The 14,977-nt window shown below is 43.1% G+C and overlaps 5 non-coding genes across 5 annotated transcripts; 3 read left to right on the top strand and 2 right to left on the bottom strand.

The window, feature by feature from the left end:
* Positions 1–476: 476 nt before the first annotated feature.
* Positions 477–558, bottom strand: trnas-gcu (transfer RNA serine (anticodon GCU)). The gene has a single exon. It is a non-coding gene; the product is annotated as a tRNA-Ser (tRNA).
* Positions 559–1,050: 492 nt separating this feature from the next.
* LOC141327055 (U4 spliceosomal RNA) lies at positions 1,051–1,190 on the top strand. Its single transcript, XR_012354375.1, has one exon. It is a non-coding gene; the product is annotated as a U4 spliceosomal RNA (small nuclear RNA).
* Positions 1,191–2,127: 937 nt separating this feature from the next.
* LOC141326975 (small nucleolar RNA U3) lies at positions 2,128–2,343 on the top strand. Its single transcript, XR_012354303.1, has one exon. It is a non-coding gene; the product is annotated as a small nucleolar RNA U3 (small nucleolar RNA).
* A 5,270-nt stretch (positions 2,344–7,613) lies between these two features.
* Positions 7,614–7,728, bottom strand: LOC141327324 (U5 spliceosomal RNA). Its single transcript, XR_012354626.1, has one exon. It is a non-coding gene; the product is annotated as a U5 spliceosomal RNA (small nuclear RNA).
* Positions 7,729–8,566: 838 nt separating this feature from the next.
* Positions 8,567–8,648, top strand: trnas-uga (transfer RNA serine (anticodon UGA)). The gene has a single exon. It is a non-coding gene; the product is annotated as a tRNA-Ser (tRNA).
* Positions 8,649–14,977: the final 6,329 nt, after the last annotated feature.

Below are 14,977 nucleotides of genomic sequence, written 5' to 3'. Positions count from 1 at the left end.
CCAACCTTTTGACGCTCTCAGCTGCTCTCAACGCTTTCTCCGCGCCGCTTCCAATCCCAAAATGCACCACGCGACCGTTTACGCGCAACTTCCATATGAATGAATTGAAAACGCTCGCTTCGCCCCGCTCGCTACGTGCCAATGTGAACGCACCGTTACAGCTTACCGCTACCCATCGTAAACAGGTTGGGCCTGTCTGTTCCGGTGGGCTCTCAGTGGTGCTAAATCATCAAATAAAGAGGATGGGATTCAAACCCACACAAACCAAGGTGTGCCCAGCACAACGGATTAGCCTTGCATCGCCTTAACCACTCGACCATCTCGTCACTTTCCGTGGTCCTTTTATTTAACACTCCCGATTTAGACCATCAGCTCATTAGTAGAGCACTCAGTGAACTGAACTGAGTGTGTCAGATAAGGAGGACACTCAAAAAGTGCAGAGTGGGGTCCCCAGGACTAATGCTAAAGGAGCCGAACGACGAGGATGGGATTCGAACCCACGCGTGCAGAGCACAATGGATTAGCAGTCCATCGCCTTAACCACTCGGCCACCTCGTCATTTTACATGGCATATTTTATTTAGCACTCCTGATTCAGATCATCAGTTCATTAGTAGAGAACTCTAAGAACTGAACTGAGTGTGTTAGATATGGAGGACACACAAAAAGTTTAGCATGGGGTCCCCAGGACCTGGATTAAGGTCCAATGCTGAAGGAACCAAACGACAAGAATGGGATTCCAACCATTGCACAGAGCACAATGGATTAGCAGTCCATCGCTTTAACCACTCGGCCACCCCGTCCCCTTGCTGACTGAGACAGGCCATGCTGCGGACCTTTTCACCTGCTGCTGCCGTGCTTTCAGCAGGCTGTTTTGAGCACAGAGGGAATAGTGAATGAGCCGTCTTTTACACACCTCTAATCTGTTCCGTGGAAACACGGTGCAGCAACCCGTGCCAGGAGACTGTTTGTGCGTCATGTTTAAAGCTTGCTGCCACCTTGTCGGTTCACATCCACGTAGGTGCACGAAAAGGTCACGACCGTCTCTGGCATTCTTCTATCTGGCAATATTGTAGCCAATGAGGTTTATCCGAGGCGCGATCATTGCTGGTTGAAAACTTTACCCAATACCCCGCCAGGATGACTTGAAATACAGTTAGCTTTGGCAATTTTTTCTAGCCTCTCTGGAGGCTTAGAGTTTTGTTGAGAAATATAGCCTTGTTTCGTTTAGGTTTTTTTTCCTCGCCAAAAAGCTGTCTACTGGTGATAGAGCGCCAGAGCCAGAAGGCTTGTTGTTTTGTCAATATGTTCCCAAGACAGGTATCGTTAAACTGCAGCGCAATTACAGATCACCGTTACCCATCGTAAACAGGTTGGTCCTGTCTGGTCCGGTGGGCTCTCAGTGGCGCTAAAGTTTCCAGTGCGTGTCGAGCACAATGTATTAGCCTTCCACCGCCTTAACCACTGGACCACCTCATCTTGCGGGGTTTCTTTATTTAACACTCCTGATTCATGTGCATGTGGATGCATTCTTCGTCTTTTCTTTCAGCCGCCGAGGGCCTGTTTTCCACTGAGGCCCTGCGCCAAACTCCCTATGAGACACAATCGAACGTTAGTAGTAACCTCCGATTACGGCCGAATGTGGATTCTGTAGCTTTAGCTTATTAGCCAAACGCTACACCAGTTTGCCATTTCCCTTGAAATCATCCTTGATTTCCATAAGAACGGTGCCCCAAATTGGTGGAAAATCACAACTCAACCATATGCTGTCCAAAGCATTGAACCGCCTTCACGCGGCAAAACAGAACATGTTGTTGGCCCGCACTGCTGGGTCAAACTGCGCTTCCCAAAAACAGATTGGGTCAAAACTGACAGAAGAAATCTCTAAGCCTGCTTTAAGCCCTACCCACGGGACGGGTTGACAGTCTCGCACAACGCGAGAGCCTCAGTTTCGCCTGTGTAATTTGGGGGCCGATGAAAACTGCATCCGACTAAAATTACAAAAAAATTTTTAGGACTCTCATGATGTTTCAGATGTAACTTTTCTCATCTCTGTTGTGAGGTTGTCACCATCTCTGAGACTCAAAGTGTCAGAAGTCGCCTAAGCTGGTTTTGCAAAATGGAGGTCAAGATTATACTTTCAGGGATCATTTCTATAGTTTTTAACTAGGAAATGTGTTTCAAAAGTGTAGTGTCTCCCAAACTACGATGATGAGCTTTGATACTCTTTTCTGAGCGTGAATCGGGTGTGGAGTAATTGTTTATTTCATATGTTCCACACCATTGATGAACTTTCTGTGTGGCGTTTATGCAGCATAGAAGAAGAGAGTATGATCAGAGTGGTCTTTGAAAATTGTAAATATCAGATTAAAAATCTTGCAAATAGTTGCGATCAATTGAACATCGGATATGATTCTGTTTGTAATTAATTGTTTAGCTCATAATTGGTGTATATCTGATGAAACTACTTTTTTTTTTTTTACATTTTTGTGGGTGGGTGTCACCATCCTTGAGATTCAGAATGTCAGGATAAGATGTCAGCTGGTTCTATCAACTTAAAGTTGCCATAAAAATGCATTGAGAGAATTTTTTAATTTGTTCTCTGATATCTACATAGAAGGTATTTGGCATAGGAAAGGGCAAACAATCTCCAGAAACGGTTTTACAGGACCATTTACAACCCTAGGATTTGTCCCTAGAATGAAATGCTCTGTTATTGCCTTTTTTGGAAGCTTCATGAATATTAATGAGCTCTGCTCCAATTGGCTGTTTCACAGAGCTGCTCATCTCTATAGCTGGCACATTGATAAAAATATATATTTAATTAGGAGCTCTAGCCGCTTTTAATATGTGGTTTGTTGAATCTGCCGTTTTGAATCGCAGATATTTTAGTCTCATTACTGTGATCCATGTGCTCTGTGTAAAGTTATAATGCAGAGGGAGCTCTTCTTACCACACAAGTTCAGCTGCTTCTCGGTGATACTCTGGATCTGTAAATCATTCGCCTTCATCAGCGCAGTTATTTCTCCATCATTCACCATCATCAGCACAGTCATCTCTCTGTTTATGTGGTAAGTGATATCTTTTGTACTGCAATGTAACAGGCTAGTGCTAGCATTAAGCTAACCGTGTCCCTTCAGTGGCTTGCTTTGTTTTACTGATGTACTGACGTTACCGATGATTGGGCGATGCAAATGTTGGAGGCGTAACTATTAACGATCCCGGGACTGTTGCGTAACAGTTGGTGTTATGTTGGAATTGACATATAAATCTAGTGTTCTCAAAAGACCACCGAAAAATAGAAGATTTATCCTTATCCTTATATAGATTTATCCTTGATTTCCATAAGAAAGGTGCCCCAAATTGGTGGAAAATCACATCTCAACCATACGCTGTCCAAAGCATTGAACCGCCTTCACGCGGCAAGACAGAACATGTTGTTGGCCTGCACTGCTTGGTCAAACTGCGCTTCCCAAAAACACATTGGGTCAAAACTGACAGAAGAAAACTCTAAGCCTGCTCTAAGCCCTACCCACGGGACGGCTCGACAGTCTCGCACAACGCGAGAGCCTCCGTTTCGCCTGTGTCATTTGGGAGCCGATGAAAACTGCCTCCGACCCGGTGAAGGAAGCCACAACCAGCCCGGCTAGCTCAGTCTGTAGAGCATGAGACTCTTAATCTCAGGGTCATGGGTTCGAGCCCCACGTTGGGCGCCTCTGTTTGCTCTCTTTCTTCCCAACAGGGTGGCGGGCTCCAGCGTGCCAATTCGCCGCACAGGCTAAGTGGATTTTGCGAGCTCCGGAAACATCTTTCAAAACAGCCTGTTAGTACGTGCGATTCTAATCCCTAACCCTAACTTTTACAACCGTGATCTGGCGGCAGCAGACACACAACAGCTGTCTCTGTGGCGCTACCTGGAGCAGGATCGTCTGTTTCCGTGGCCATCTCCTCGTCCAATATGTAAACGAAATATATGATAACTTTTCAAAGTAATACATGTTTTCTACTTTCTTCCTCTCTGTTTACAATGTTCTCAATTGGTAACTCGTTACGTTTTCGTCCGTCTTTCATCCGTGTTTGGCATTCACAAACTTTTGACTCATGAATTGCCCATAATGAAACACCGTTTAAATGTAATCTTACTCATTAAACTCTATTTACACGTTCTGAAGTTTGATTTAAATCAGAAGAAAACGTGTTTCAGCTGTAAGCGCAGTCATTCCTTATGACAATTTACCGTGTTTTTACTATAGTGAAAGCGTAGTAACCATTTTGTGTTTTTTGGCTGATCGATTACAACTGTATGAACACAGTCTTACTATAAATGAAAATCTGAATGAACAGCAACAACAAAAAACGTTGTGCTTGTGTTTATCGTCATTTACCATGGTTTTACTATAGGTCTTCCCTTCCGCAAGGCCAGCAGCCATTAGGTCCACCACCGCCTCAGGGATGGTCTTCCCTTCCGCCAGGCCAACAGTCATCGGCTCCACCACCGCAATCTCAGGATTGGTCTTCCCTTCCGCAAGGCCAGCAGCCATTAGGTCCACCACCGCAATCTCAGGATTGGTCTTCCCTTCCGCAAGGCCAGCAGCCATTAGGTCCACCACCGCCTCAGGGATGGTCTTCCCTTCCGCCAGGCCAACAGTCATCGGCTCCACCACCGCAATCTCAGGATTGGTCTTCCCTTCCGCAAGGCCAGCAGCCATCAGCTGCACCACCTCCTCAGAACCGACAGCGTGCTTGGCTTTGTCTTATAAAAATTATAAGTTTGTATTTATTATTATCATTATTATTTTTATTATTATTATTAATAGGATTATACTTCTTTTAAATTAGTATTTATATCTTATAACGATTATAAAAGTTTATATTATTATTATTATTATTATTATTAGTAGTAGTAGTAGTAGTAGTAGTAGTATAGTTCTTTACATTTGTATTGATGTCTTATAAAAATGATAAAGGTTATATAATTATAAAATAGTTTATATGTCTTTATAAAAGGTATATTATTATTCAGAGTATTATCATTGTTTACATTTTTTACATATAACTTTTCCATTGTATAAAGGTCAGATTTAAAGAGTGTTTTTTATTATGCAAGTTGTATTGTTACTAGGGCCGGGACTTTAACGCGTTAATTTAGATTAATTAATTACACAAAAATAACGCGTAAATTTTTTTTAACGCATTTTAATCGCACTTAATTTTGCACCGCGGAACGTTTCTCATTGGATGAGTTTCAGCGGCGGACCAATTATACTGGAGCACCAACTAACAGAATGCGTATATCACCGCAGGACATCGAGCCTCAAGTATCACCTCAATGCTTTTACAGAAGGTCTACCTACCTATAGGGTACCTGAATTTCTGAAATGAAGGCTAGTATATTTCTGAATATCCCAGTGTTTCCCGTACCATCATCTCAGGGGGGCGCGTTTACAATGTCTCCTCCAAGAAAACACGGACTGGATCGCGGACTCCATTCATAAAAAACGAATTTACTATAGCGCGGAATGCCACGTAAATTCGTCGATTTTTTGATTGATAAATCAAAAGTTGGTCTGTCACTTAATTCAAATCGCGATATGGACTAGTGTCTGAAAACTGAAATGCAAAAAGACCGTTTTAATATGAATCCTGCACTGTTTGCCTCTGTATGTTAGAATGGCAGAGACGCGTTTTTTTATACTGCACGCGTGATGCTCCCGTTAATTTTTGGCATTTGTATCTCACATGAACAGATAGACTCAATCTCCAAAGCTACAGTCAGTGTCACTTTTAACGTTTCATTTGAGAAAACTAGCATCATATCATACTTTACACACAGAAACTTCACGGCAACCTGTCAAAATAAAAGTACGGTTTAACATGAAACCGAACACTATTCCTATTTAAATAGACAAAAAACAATATATATGATAAAAAATAAATATAACAACAAGATTAACCACTTAATTGTAGAAAAAAATACTATGATTATTATTATGTATTGATTTTAACAGAAAACCTGTTTGTTTGCCAAAAATTAAAAAGGTTTATTTTTCATTTGATTAAAAATAAATAAATGTTTATGCTTTCATTTGATTATGAGAAAAATTAAAACACAAGAATTTATAAAAAAAAAAAAATAGCAAAAGATTGTAAAGCCCTATTGTTCAAAATGTTAAAATAGAGAGTTTTGGATTTATTTTTTAACTGAAATAAATGTTTTCGGTATGGGAAACGCTGTATCCTATTGCTACAGTTAATGGCAATATTGCACTGGTCTGTTGGACTTGGTTGAACAAAAATAAACAATATTTTGTTGCTTCAGTTTATGTGTTCAGTCATTATTCAATGGTAACTAAAAATCCATATGAAAAAACTTACTTCTCACTGTTCTCAGGTCAAATATTTATATGCGATTAAAATGCGATTAATTTCGATTAATTAATTACAAAGCCTCTGATTAATTAGATTAATTTTTTTAATCGAGTCCCGGCCCTAATTGTTACAGTTCTTTACATTTGTATTCATGTCTTATAAAAAATAATAGATTTTAGCTTTTGGAATAAACTATTTTTATTTAGTTTTTTTTATTTTATTTATAATTTTCATTTGTATATATTTTGTTCTTAATATTAAACTCTTTGTGGTAGTAAGATGATTATAAATGACGATTTCAGTTTGTTTATATATTCTTTTTTAATATTATATTTCTCCAATTCTGGGTATAAGATTTTTGAAAAGGAGCATATAATGCATATATAGAGTATAATTTGTCATATGTCAATATTTGAGCTTTTGAAATAAACCATATTTTTTTGGAAATATGTTTTTTATGTTTTATTATTTCAATTTTACAAAATTGAATAGTTGTTTTGTAATTAGGTAAAATATGTAGAAATATGGACTTTTCTGTAATTTGTTAAAGTAAGTTAAAGGGTAAAAAAAGTGGGTAAATCCAATAAATTTTCCCTTTTTTTCACTTCCCCTTTTTTTTTGTTCCTTTTCCCCCTGTTTTTTTTCACATTTTTTCTTTTCCCCCATCCATAGCGGTCCCTTTTGCCCTGTTTTAGGCTGGAGCGGTTAAGGCGATGGACTAGAAATCCATTGGGGTCTCCCCGCGCAGGTTCGAATCCTGCCGACTACGCTCTTCACCGGTGCTGAGGAGAAGAGGCTGGGCCCTTTTCTTCCGTGTCCCTAGCACGGATTTGTGTGCCCTCTCTCCACAGTAATAAAAAGCGATGCTAGCCCTTTTTTTTTCAATTCAGACGGCCGGCACCACTAGGTGTAAGCCACCTCCATTTTTCGTATGGGTGCGGTGCCAGTTAAACTATACCAACAACGCAGGCAGCAGAGGCTGGCTTTCGGGGTCAACAAAGAAGGCTCGAAGCGCACGAGTCACTGATAGGGCCAAAACAGCTGAAGCCATCTTTGTTTGAGCCCGTCCAGAGTTTTTCTCGCGTCATGGACGAGAGAGCGCTGTCTTTCCATGCTGGCTAAAGAAATTTGAAGCTGCGAAGCTGGAAGCGCAAAGGCTGCAAACACAGACCATGACGAGGCGCGCTTCGTTCCACTGCACGCTGGCGGGTGGCCAGATTGACTCTGCTCTTGACACTCTAGTGTAGCTCTGCTGTGAGCAGAGCCCCCAAAAATACAGGTCACTCGCAAAGGTTCCCCTCCACGGAAATCTTTAGTAAAAGGCAAAAGATTTATGCGCTGATGACGAGAAACTCGAGATGTGTCTCTATGCCCTTGGACCTGTGCGCTCACTGTGGTAAACCACTACGCTCACCAAGGGTAATCTAGGGTGCCGACACCTGACAACATGATTTTCGTCACCCCCCTCTCTCCAAATGGGAGAAGTAAAAGTTATGAAAGTCCCTTCCCTCACCCAGTATTCACAAACCCGATCAAGGTAATGTCATCTCTTTTTTCATGCCCCCGTATTAGAGGCCAAAAAAAATATTAAATGAAATAAAGCGGTCCAAATAATGACCCACTGTAATGTATAGCATTCAAGATATTGAGAGACTTTAGCTCGTGGCTGGTCAATCTGGTATTTCATGGAGTAGGGGCTCGTTTTGGCAAGTTGGGTGCAGTCGCGTGTGCTGGGAGCGAAGAACAGCAAGCGCAACTCTTCGTTAGTATGGTGGACAGTATCTCCCCCTGTCACGTGGAAGACCGGGGTTAGATTCCCCAAAGAGGAGACCTAGTTCTTTGCTGCTGTTGAACGACTCATCCAAAAGCTTTTGGTGCAGACAGAGGTCACAGAAGGAGTTCTGCTTCGAGGTCAACCGCAGCCAAAAACTGTGCGTTGGCCGGGAATCGAACCCGGGTCAACTTCTTGGAAGGCAGCTATGCTCACCACAATACCACCAACGCAGGCGCTCGGTGTCAGATTTAAGCGGTCAGATAAGAATGCTCGAATCCGGGTCATGGCAGCCCTTTGTCGTTGAGCGACGGGGACGTCCAGCTTCTTTTTGCCAACTCACCCTTCAGTTGGATTTTGCGCCTGAAGCTCGGCGGCATCCTGTGCTGCCCGCCTCGAGACGAGAGCAGGCGGTCCACATGCAGGCGTAGTCGTGGCCGAGAGGTTAAGGCGATGGACTTGAAATCCATTGGGGTCTCCCCGCGCAGATTCGAACCCTGCCGACTACGGTCGGGCATTCCCCCTTTTGCCTTTAGCTTTTTGCGACGGTGGTTTGGCCTTCGCTCTCTCTGACGTAATTGCGTGCGGCCTTTGTCCCGTAGCTCCTGTGGCAAGTGAGCTTCTGCTGGGCGGCTTGTGGAGAAAGTATTCTTATATAAAAAGTAAGAGGCGCACAAAACACAAGAGCCTGGATAGCTCAGTCGGTAGAGCATCATACTTTTAATCTGAGGATCCAGGGTTCAAGTCCCTGTTCGGGCGAAGGGCCATCTTCTTGTTGTCGCCCTCAGCTTGCAGTCGTGCCGGTACAGGGGCCTCATGTATCAACGCTGCGTACGCACAAAAACTTTGCGTACGCCAGATTTCACGCTCACGTTTGGATTTACTAACGATGAAATGAACGTGAGAATGTGCGTTGATCCACGCCAACTCCATGTCTGGCGTACGTGTATTTTTTTGTGCGTGTGTTTGTTTTATGTCCCTTGGCGACTCCTAGAGGCAATTATTTAAAATTGCACACTACAAAGTATCGCACCAACACATGTGGAAAACATTGCTATTAATTTATAATTGATAAAATGGGTTAATTGAGACATTATTTTTCTACCAGTTATGTGATTTAGAACATATAAAAGCATTTGCAAATGTATACATCCCTTAGTCTATGGCAATGGCAGTGTTGGCCTTATTGGAGGACATTGTCAATGGCCAAATCCGAAGGGAACGCGTTTTTAGGGATCACAGTGATTTTCTGGCCCACGATGATGACTGGCTTATAAAATGTTTCAGATTTCCAAGAGCTATCCTCTTGGAGCTCTGTGCTGAGTTGGGTCCAAATTTGGAGACAGCGAGGAGCCACGCATTACCCGTTCCCTTACAGGTGCTGATAACGCTTGGTTCCAAAGGGAACTGGCAGACCGCTCGGGGTTAAGCCAGTCGTCTTTGAGCCCTGCAATGCCAGCTGTATGGGACGGGATCATCCGCATGTCTAGCAGGTATATAAGATTTCCATACCATGCAGTTGACCAGCCAAACAAAGCGCAATTTGCAGCGATCACCGGTTATCCTAATGTAAGCGCAAGCGATCGACTGCACGGACATTGCTATAAAGGCGCCATCTGAAGAACAATTTGGATACGTGAATCGGAAACAGCTAAGTTTTACTTTATTTTATTTTATTGAGCGTAACTATTTAACTGCATATCAGGAGACCGCGGTTATCCATTAAAGACGTGGCTGTTAACCCCCCTCAACAACCCACAAACTGACCAAGAGCGCAGATACAATGATGCCCATTCTCGCACTTGTAGAGCGGGCGATTGGGCAGCTGAAATGCCGGTGGCACCAGAGCCGTGCACAGACCTTTTGAGGGGCATATGCTGAAACTGAAAAAAAGGGCACCCCCCCCCCTTATATATATATATATATCTTATTTAAACTAATTCAAACAACACTGCGATCCACTGGGATGTCCCTCTCAATGGCTATATAGGCTATATAATATGATGAAATGTTAATAAATTACATCATGTAATTTACAAGCATCAGCAAATTCAGCAGATAACCATAAAATCTAAATAGAAATTTCTTATAAAATATTTTACCTAGCTGACAAGGATCACTCGGTTGCTTTGTGTCAAACTAAATCACATTATGTCAACATCACACCGTGTGGTGAGGCATTATATGAACCTTTATAGACATAGGCCTACTATTGTTTATTTCATAAAGACAACGTTGCACTTATTCAAACAAGATATTTTACCGTTACAAGACAACGATGTTCATCTGCTTGCGCTCTATGACTCTGACTGATGCGCTGAAACGTAGGCTAAGTCGCCGCTGTTCTCCACCTGCACCTTTACATCGGACCATTTCTTTTTTAATTCGTTCACAGTGCGATGTTCAAACCCCACTGCGTTAACTGCGTCAGCTGAAGTCTCCCTTTTTTTTTTTTTTTTTACAAACTTGCAAATAACAGTTTTTCTCCGGTCTACCGGTGAGGAGCACCTTCAAATCACATTCTGTTAAGTTTCTCTTGCTTGCTTTTTCGTTTGGTTTTGCCAAAGTGGAGTCATTACCATATTAATACGGGGGAGGAGGCAGGGAGGGGTTTTGCGCTCGTGCATGTGCACTCAATTTCACGTTAATTCAGATGTACAAAGAGAAATGCGTGGAATTCCGCGTACGCAGTGTTTCATACATCTGATTTTTTTACTGCGTACGCACATTTACAGCTTTGTCCGTACGCTATGTTTTAGTAATAATTCAACGCAAGTCTTTGTACATGAGGCCCCAGCTCTGCCGTGTGGCGGCGTACGCTTAAAGATCTGATAGAGTTCACATAGAGTGTTTGCTATGCTGCCCCTTCATGAATGTTTCGTTGCTTGTGGTGGGCTGTTTTCCCCTTTAGGAGTTTTATGCTAGGCGATTTCAGTAAAGCGGTAGCCAGTTCATTGTTTTTTCAGCCAACTTTGAGGTTGACAACGGGACAGAGGACATCAGGGCCGCCGCAGTCGTGGCCGAGTGGTTAAGGCGATGGACTAGAAATCCATTGGGGTCTCCCCGAGCAGGTTTGAATCCTGCCGATTACGCTCTTCGCCGGTGCTGAGGAGAAGTGGCTGGGCCCTTTTCTTCCGTGTCCCTAGCACGGATTTGTAACATCCCTTAGTCTATGGCAATGGCAGTGTTGGCCTTATTGGAGGACATTGTCAATGGCCAAATCCGAAGGGAACGCGTTTTTAGGGATCACAGTGATTTTCTGGCCCACGATGATGACTGGCTTATAAAATGTTTCAGATTTCCAAGAGCTATCCTCTTGGAGCTCTGTGCTGAGTTGGGTCCAAATTTGGAGACAGCGAGGAGCCACGCATTACCCGTTCCCTTACAGGTGCTGATAACGCTTGGTTCCAAAGGGAACTGGCAGACCGCTCGGGGTTAAGCCAGTCGTCTTTGAGCCCTGCAATGCCAGCTGTATGGGACGGGATCATCCGCATGTCTAGCAGGTATATAAGATTTCCATACCATGCAGTTGACCAGCCAAACAAAGCGCAATTTGCAGCGATCACCGGTTATCCTAATGTAAGCGCAAGCGATCGACTGCACGGACATTGCTATAAAGGCGCCATCTGAAGAACAATTTGGATACGTGAATCGGAAACAGCTAAGTTTTACTTTATTTTATTTTATTGAGCGTAACTATTTAACTGCATATCAGGAGACCGCGGTTATCCATTAAAGACGTGGCTGTTAACCCCCCTCAACAACCCACAAACTGACCAAGAGCGCAGATACAATGATGCCCATTCTCGCACTTGTAGAGCGGGCGATTGGGCAGCTGAAATGCCGGTGGCACCAGAGCCGTGCACAGACCTTTTGAGGGGCATATGCTGAAACTGAAAAAAAGGGCACCCCCCCCCCCCTTATATATATATATATATCTTATTTAAACTAATTCAAACAACACTGCGATCCACTGGGATGTCCCTCTCAATGGCTATATAGGCTATATAATATGATGAAATGTTAATAAATTACATCATGTAATTTACAAGCATCAGCAAATTCAGCAGATAACCATAAAATCTAAATAGAAATTTCTTATAAAATATTTTACCTAGCTGACAAGGATCACTCGGTTGCTTTGTGTCAAACTAAATCACATTATGTCAACATCACACCGTGTGGTGAGGCATTATATGAACCTTTATAGACATAGGCCTACTATTGTTTATTTCATAAAGACAACGTTGCACTTATTCAAACAAGATATTTTACCGTTACAAGACAACGATGTTCATCTGCTTGCGCTCTATGACTCTGACTGATGCGCTGAAACGTAGGCTAAGTCGCCGCTGTTCTCCACCTGCACCTTTACATCGGACCATTTCTTTTTTAATTCGTTCACAGTGCGATGTTCAAACCCCACTGCGTTAACCGCGTCAGCTGAAGTCTCCCTTTTTTTTTTTTTTTTTACAAACTTGCAAATAACAGTTTTTCTCCGGTCTACCGGTGAGGAGCACCTTCAAATCACATTCTGTTAAGTTTCTCTTGCTTGCTTTTTCGTTTGGTTTTGCCAAAGTGGAGTCATTACCATATTAATACGGGGGAGGAGGCAGGGAGGGGTTTTGCGCTCGTGCATGTGCACTCAATTTCACGTTAATTCAGATGTACAAAGAGAAATGCGTGGAATTCCGCGTACGCAGTGTTTCATACATCTGATTTTTTTACTGCGTACGCACATTTACAGCTTTGTCCGTACGCTATGTTTTAGTAATAATTCAACGCAAGTCTTTGTACATGAGGCCCCAGCTCTGCCGTGTGGCGGCGTACGCTTAAAGATCTGATAGAGTTCACATAGAGTGTTTGCTATGCTGCCCCTTCATGAATGTTTCGTTGCTTGTGGTGGGCTGTTTTCCCCTTTAGGAGTTTTATGCTAGGCGATTTCAGTAAAGCGGTAGCCAGTTCATTGTTTTTTCAGCCAACTTTGAGGTTGACAACGGGACAGAGGACATCAGGGCCGCCGCAGTCGTGGCCGAGTGGTTAAGGCGATGGACTAGAAATCCATTGGGGTCTCCCCGAGCAGGTTTGAATCCTGCCGATTACGCTCTTCGCCGGTGCTGAGGAGAAGTGGCTGGGCCCTTTTCTTCCGTGTCCCTAGCACGGATTTGTAACATCCCTTAGTCTATGGCAATGGCAGTGTTGGCCTTATTGGAGGACATTGTCAATGGCCAAATCCGAAGGGAACGCGTTTTTAGGGATCACAGTGATTTTCTGGCCCACGATGATGACTGGCTTATAAAATGTTTCAGATTTCCAAGAGCTATCCTCTTGGAGCTCTGTGCTGAGTTGGGTCCAAATTTGGAGACAGCGAGGAGCCACGCATTACCCGTTCCCTTACAGGTGCTGATAACGCTTGGTTCCAAAGGGAACTGGCAGACCGCTCGGGGTTAAGCCAGTCGTCTTTGAGCCCTGCAATGCCAGCTGTATGGGACGGGATCATCCGCATGTCTAGCAGGTATATAAGATTTCCATACCATGCAGTTGACCAGCCAAACAAAGCGCAATTTGCAGCGATCACCGGTTATCCTAATGTAAGCGCAAGCGATCGACTGCACGGACATTGCTATAAAGGCGCCATCTGAAGAACAATTTGGATACGTGAATCGGAAACAGCTAAGTTTTACTTTATTTTATTTTATTGAGCGTAACTATTTAACTGCATATCAGGAGACCGCGGTTATCCATTAAAGACGTGGCTGTTAACCCCCCTCAACAACCCACAAACTGACCAAGAGCGCAGATACAATGATGCCCATTCTCGCACTTGTAGAGCGGGCGATTGGGCAGCTGAAATGCCGGTGGCACCAGAGCCGTGCACAGACCTTTTGAGGGGCATATGCTGAAACTGAAAAAAAGGGCACCCCCCCCCCTTATATATATATATATATCTTATTTAAACTAATTCAAACAACACTGCGATCCACTGGGATGTCCCTCTCAATGGCTATATAGGCTATATAATATGATGAAATGTTAATAAATTACATCATGTAATTTACAAGCATCAGCAAATTCAGCAGATAACCATAAAATCTAAATAGAAATTTCTTATAAAATATTTTACCTAGCTGACAAGGATCACTCGGTTGCTTTGTGTCAAACTAAATCACATTATGTCAACATCACACCGTGTGGTGAGGCATTATATGAACCTTTATAGACATAGGCCTACTATTGTTTATTTCATAAAGACAACGTTGCACTTATTCAAACAAGATATTTTACCGTTACAAGACAACGATGTTCATCTGCTTGCGCTCTATGACTCTGACTGATGCGCTGAAACGTAGGCTAAGTCGCCGCTGTTCTCCACCTGCACCTTTACATCGGACCATTTCTTTTTTAATTCGTTCACAGTGCGATGTTCAAACCCCACTGCGTTAACTGCGTCAGCTGAAGTCTCCCTTTTTTTTTTTTTTTTACAAACTTGCAAATAACAGTTTTTCTCCGGTCTACCGGTGAGGAGCACCTTCAAATCACATTCTGTTAAGTTTCTCTTGCTTGCTTTTTCGTTTGGTTTTGCCAAAGTGGAGTCATTACCATATTAATACGGGGGAGGAGGCAGGGAGGGGTTTTGCGCTCGTGCATGTGCACTCAATTTCACGTTAATTCAGATGTACAAAGAGAAATGCGTGGAATTCCGCGTACGCAGTGTTTCATACATCTGATTTTTTTACTGCGTACGCACATTTACAGCTTTGTCCGTAAGCTATGTTTTAGTAATAATTCAACGCAAGTCTTTGTACATGAGGCCCCAGCTCTGCCGTGTGGCGGCGTA

Source organism: Garra rufa, chromosome 2 (assembly GCF_049309525.1).
Source record: "Garra rufa chromosome 2, GarRuf1.0, whole genome shotgun sequence".
In the NCBI taxonomy this organism is placed as follows: domain Eukaryota; kingdom Metazoa; phylum Chordata; class Actinopteri; order Cypriniformes; family Cyprinidae; genus Garra; species Garra rufa.
Note: the sequence above shows the minus strand (reverse complement) of the source record. Positions and strands in the feature narration are given on the sequence as shown.